This window comes from Pteropus vampyrus, unplaced genomic scaffold (assembly GCF_000151845.1).
Source record: "Pteropus vampyrus isolate Shadow unplaced genomic scaffold, Pvam_2.0 Scaffold587, whole genome shotgun sequence".
NCBI lineage: Eukaryota > Metazoa > Chordata > Mammalia > Chiroptera > Pteropodidae > Pteropus > Pteropus vampyrus.
The window spans coordinates 562541-568461 of NW_011889368.1; the positions used below are offsets into that span (position 1 = coordinate 562541).

The 5921-nt window shown below is 35.3% G+C and overlaps 1 pseudogene; it reads right to left on the reverse strand.

The window, feature by feature from the left end:
- Nucleotides 1–540: 540 nt before the first annotated feature.
- On the reverse strand, nucleotides 541–659 carry LOC111733615 (annotated as a pseudogene).
- Nucleotides 660–5921: the final 5262 nt, after the last annotated feature.

Below are 5921 nucleotides of genomic sequence, written 5' to 3' on the forward strand. Positions count from 1 at the left end.
TGACATCTTAACAATATTGAGCTTTCTAATTTGTGCCATGGAATGTCTCCCTATTTAGCTATTCTATGGTTTCTTTCACCAGTGTTTTATAGTTTTCTGTACAGTAGACTTACACTTAACTATTTTATTTTTGGGGGTGCTATTTTAAATGGTTATTGGTTTTTACATTTCAGATTCTAATTATTCCATGCTGGTATACAAGAATAAAATTGACCTTTCATATTGATCTTTATTCTGTGAACTTGCTAAACTTACATGTTAGTTATAGATTTTAGTAGCTTCTATAAGATTTTCTACATAGACAATTATATTATCTGCAAATAAGGACCATCTTTTCCTTCTTTTCCAATTTGTATACCTTTTATTTATTTTTCTTGCATCTTATTCTTGCTAGGACTTCTAGCATGATGTTGATGCCTTACTTAATTACTTGTTTGTTTGTTTGTTTGTTTATTTTTAGGTGAGGCAACCCTTGGTTGACCTCGCAGATACCAAGGACCTTGTCCTCTTACAATCCCTTGTTTAAAAAAATTTTTTTTATGCCTACAGCACCCAGTCTTCCTAGGTGGTCTCCTATTCAAGTACTAACCAGGCCCGATCCTGCTTAGCTTCCAAGATCAGATGGGATTGGGCTTGTTCAGGGTAGCATGGCCGTAGACGATGCCTTTTTAAAAAAATTCTTATTTATTGACCTAATTCAACAACAAAATAATCCACACTCTACTGTGTCTTAAACATACAACAAAAGAAGTCCGCATTTCTTTTATTTTTCTGCTTCAAGATGTGTATGCACTAGTAATAAAAATAATAGGAAAAACTCATGGAATGGTGATAATGTGTGGCACTTGAAACACTAAGGATTTATAACTGCATCACTTTGATTGGTAGTGTCTTGAGCACCAGTGTGAAGAGATGAGAGAGCCACATGCGGTTGATGTAGCAACTACTCAACTCTGCTGTTGTAGCCCAAATAGCTTTAGATAATATGAGATAAATGAGTATGGCTATATTCCAACAAAACTTTATTTATGGACATGAAAATATAATTTCATGCAATTTTCATATGACATAAAATAGTTTTTTGAATTTTCAAACCATTTAAAAATGTAAACACCATTCTTAGCTCTCAGATCATATAAAAACAGGTGGCAGACCAGATTCTTCCCGTAAGGCTGAGGTTTGCTGACCCCTGATCTTAGCTCTATGGAAAATCTAGAACGGGTAGAGGGGAAAAATAAATGTTTCACAGAAAGAGATAAATTTAGGGCTAAGCCAATACCCTGCCATATATTCTTCTGAAAGAGGGCAGATCTGTGTATACATGTGTGTATTTTTGTATGTGCATATGTGTATAATATGGGTGAGTGTATATGTGTACATGTTTAAATATGAGCATATGTAGTTATGTGTGTGTCTTTGTGCATATATGTGTATATGTATTTTTTATGCACCTTTGTGTGTTTATGTGCAATTAAGTAAGGACTCAGGAACAAATCTTGCTTTTTTCCTGCAAGGTGTAGGAACAAATAGTTGTGTGTTGATAAATTTAGAGATGCCATCTATTAGATATACCTTGGTTTCAGGATCTACTTCAAAATTATACTTTGTTATCCTATTACAAAAGAATCTAGATATGTCTCTTTCAATAGCATTATTCTTTTGACCAGCCAATCAGAAACTAATTGCACATAACTATTCAGACAATTACACTGAATTTAGTAGCAAAATTTAGATGCCCATGCCCCAAGGCATGTCTTTGTATTTATTCCTAATCTTATCTAAAATCTCATGTTAAAATATATTGCTCTTTATGGGAGTTATGGGACTTAATTCGTGTTCTAGTTTCAATTTTGTTTTCTCTTTCAAATATATTATTTAAGTTCCTGAAGTGTTTGGAGGCATTATGGATAAAGAGCAAAAATATCAACTATAAAAAGTTTTTCCTGAATGACTATATGCAGGGGATGGTGGGGAGGGTGGAAAGGTCAGCACACATTTTCTTGCCAATTCCATATGTGAAATTCATGGGACACTCAGAAAATAGTGTGCGCCTCAATCTACTCAGCTGGAAAGTTGGATTTTAAAAAATGGCGTGCAGAGAGAATATGGAAGCTATGGTGCCTGGCAATTGAAGTGGACTGTAGGAGATTCCCAACACATTACATGTCTCAAATGATGAGCACTCCAAGTAATATAACAAGAAGAAAAAGGTTATTATCAAACACTGCCTTAGTCAACAAGAGGGTTTCCTGCTGTCTGTGGACACAGAGGGATGAGAAAATACGAAGTCATGGTAAGTACTGTTTGCTCCAAAATATTTAGAAGTAATTTTATCATAAAATATACTTCTATTCTGCAAGCTGCCAGAAACCTCTAAAAGGAAACAAAGGTTTGGGCAAGGGAACAGACCTTGGATCCATCATGTCTAAATCTTCTTCTAAAGATACTTTTTATTTGACCTCTAATTATTTCATGTCTGGGGCTGGCTTTTGGGGAAAATTTTTTTTGACTTTTATATAAAAATATTTTATTCTTTTATTTCCAAGAAATATTCTGATTGCTTTTCATCCCTTTTTTTGAAATTATAGCATTTTTTGTATGCTTTTTAGCAATATATAAAAAATAGGAAATCGACTTGATAAATAATATATCAAAACTTTCATCTTTCATGAGTGTTTTTCCTGCCTCAAAGAGGACAGATTTGTACCTATAATTAAATATAAAAGAAAGTGCTGTCTCTCAAACATATGTATGTGTCCGTCCTCCCCAAAGACAGAAAAAGGAAGTCAGCCTTACATAAATTAAAACAAGAGTGAATATATCAATCATTATTTGTAACTCTAAGCACAGAGGACACAGCAAATTATATATTATGTAGGAAAGATGGAAAATATCCTGCAGTTATGATATTGGTGAACAGTCTTTAAATGCAGAATTTATGCTGACTAGATTGTTTCTATACTAAAATTACCAGTAATAAGGGTCTTCAGAATCTGAAAATAGATTCTGAATTGCAACTGAAGGTAGATGTTTACTTTTATTCTTATTTAGAAGTAGGAGTTAATTTCGTTACAGCCTAGGTTCGAAAGCTAGATAAAATTAATATATGCTCCTCACAACCAAATTGCTCAAATACCTGTGATTCTGTATACCTTAGCAGTATATGAAGATTGCAAAACACCAAGTTTTTGGCATCCTTTAGAAGGAAAGAAGCAGAAGCTGGCAATCCATACAAAATCTACACTACATAATCAGCCCTAGATTGATCAGTCATTCGATCTCTTGAGTAAACTGTGGGTGACTTACCCCGCCTACCTCCAGATTGGACCTCTGTAATCAGCCACTATTTCAGAAATGCACACGACCCGTGACTGCATCTCTGTGTCTGTCTCTTTAAATATCTCAGTCTGACTTGAAAAAGAATTAGAGATTACAACAAAAATTAAATCAATATATAAATATGTAATACTTGATCTTAGCTGAACCTAATTATGAGTTTTCTTTTTGTTTACAGATAAGGACATTTTTTTCCCTAAACTGTTAGATTTTATCATCTGTATGACATACATCTTTCATCTCTATACTATAAAAACATCCATATGGATATGCATCATTGCTTCTCAGGTGTCAAAATTTGTTGATAAATATGTAGTTTAAAAGTAGTATAGAAGTGGCATATAACCAACTGTGACTATTAAACTAATATGAAATAAATATATGCGTGTGTGTATGTGTGTGTGTGTTTTAATAAATAAAGCTAATAGCCAGGTTCAAATTAGAATGAATTAGTTCTATTTGTATAGTCATTTTGCCTAGCTATGCATAAAGACAACAAGAAAAAAAAGCAAGAACCTGTTGAAAATTATAAATTACGTTTGGTGTCTCGATAAATCAGTCAATATCCTTTGTACTGAAATTATCTGTTTCCAACCTATGATTGTTCCCAGTTCATGTTATGCTCAGAGAAAAAGGATTTTCATCAAACAGAATAGTTTAATTTGGTTAATCATGTTTCTTTCTCAATACACCATCTGTTTTGAGTCAAGGTTAAGTTGAAGATAACTGAAACTATTCTGGCTATTTTAAGCAGAAATGAATTTAATACAGGAATTAAATTTGTACGAACTTATTAGAAAGCCTGGAGGGTAGGCTCCAATACCACAGAAATAACCCATGAGGAGACTCTCTGGCTTTGTTATAATCAAGAATGGAGGGCACTGTCACTGTGACCATAGGTTCAGATATATCTTATTTTAGCTGCTGAAATCCACAGATTAGAAAACTATGTACTATTGACTCCAGAGCTACATTACACCTATATATTGGCACGGGCAAAAATTAATGCCCTGAGCCCTCTCAATATTCACAAATTAATTCTGTGGCACTGGGATCTCTGCCAATGTTGCAGAAAAACCCAGGGCCTCTATGACTGTGATGACCAACAGAAACGGCAGACCTATGGTCTTCACTTTATCCACCCTTCCAAATACCACATTAAGGTGATGATTTGTCCCAACCTAAACCACATTCTGAGCTCTGTCTTCAAAAGAGACTTTGAAATGTAGATTTTAGCTTCTCAGCCTCAGGAGTACAGGGAAGCACAGCAGAAAGAGGGTGAAGAGATACTGAGCAACAATGCAAGATAACTCCCACCGTCCATCTGGGTGTTCCCTGACCATACCGCTTCTCTTCCTGTACATAAATTTCCAAACAAAAGTAGCAGCAACAACTGATTTCCGCCCTATACTGTGCAGCTACTCCTTCATACAAATGAAAACATACATTGTCCACGAGAAGAAATTCAAACTTCTATTAGTCATAGAGTCCTTCTCTATGTGATGTTCTTTCTCCTTCTAGTTCACTAACCTTCCCATTTACATATCCCACAAAGTTATCAAAGAACAATATACAATGGAGGAAATCAAGCAGAAAAAAAGGAAATGTTTATGTAGAGATAACTCACATAAAGAACAAGAGGCTACTCTAGCTTTTGTTTCTCCAAATGGTCATAAGATCGTATTTGGTATATATAATGTGCTTCTTTTACACAGAATTCCATGTTTCCATTGCCCTCAGCTGTTTAGGGTTAAATGGTGTCATTTCTGATAGGCCTAAGCCATTCGTTGTCATGCCTGTCTAACTGGAATTGTATATAAACTTTAACCTTGGGACATGGTAATATGAGGATACACCCCCAAGTATCCCCTTTATTCCAGTTACATACATACTCCTCTCTGACACACATTTTAATAGCAGCCCTATGTCCCCTTAAAATGAACTTTAATCTTGGTATACAACAGATAAATCTCTTTTATTCTTCTATTTTAAGGTCATAAGGAGCCCCCAGATGGCCTCATGGCATGCTCAACTTCCAGTTTAGGAACTAGTTTGTCACCGAGTGGAAGTATTGCTTTCTTGGATATTACAGCCTATAAACCTGGAGAGCTCAAAATTGTGAGAAGAGTAAGGAATGTTTTGCAAGAGGACTCACCATCAAATTCCAGATTGTATATGCTCATTATAGGAGAAGATGCAACACCAATGAATGCCCTACATCTTACCTCTCAAGATCTATTTGATGGCTTAACACTGAGACCTCTGCTAATGCTGCCACAAGAAAGTTCAACGTCACCATGACTGTGCTTGCCAGCAAAAACAGCAGCAACAGTGGAAGCGTAGCTCTACCTTGTCTCTGCCTACAAATCTCATGTGAGTGCATCGAAGTGTTTGAACCCAGTTTATATCTAGACCCTGGCTCAAAGGGAGTTTGGGAAATCTAACACATCAGAAGGACAGTGGAATGGCTGTTGAGTGCCAATCCATCCCATCTACCACACCATCTCATTTTACTACTGCAGAATTCATTTTAATTCAGGTCACAAGTTATTCACTTTCAAAAGCCGAAAATGATGAATTATTTT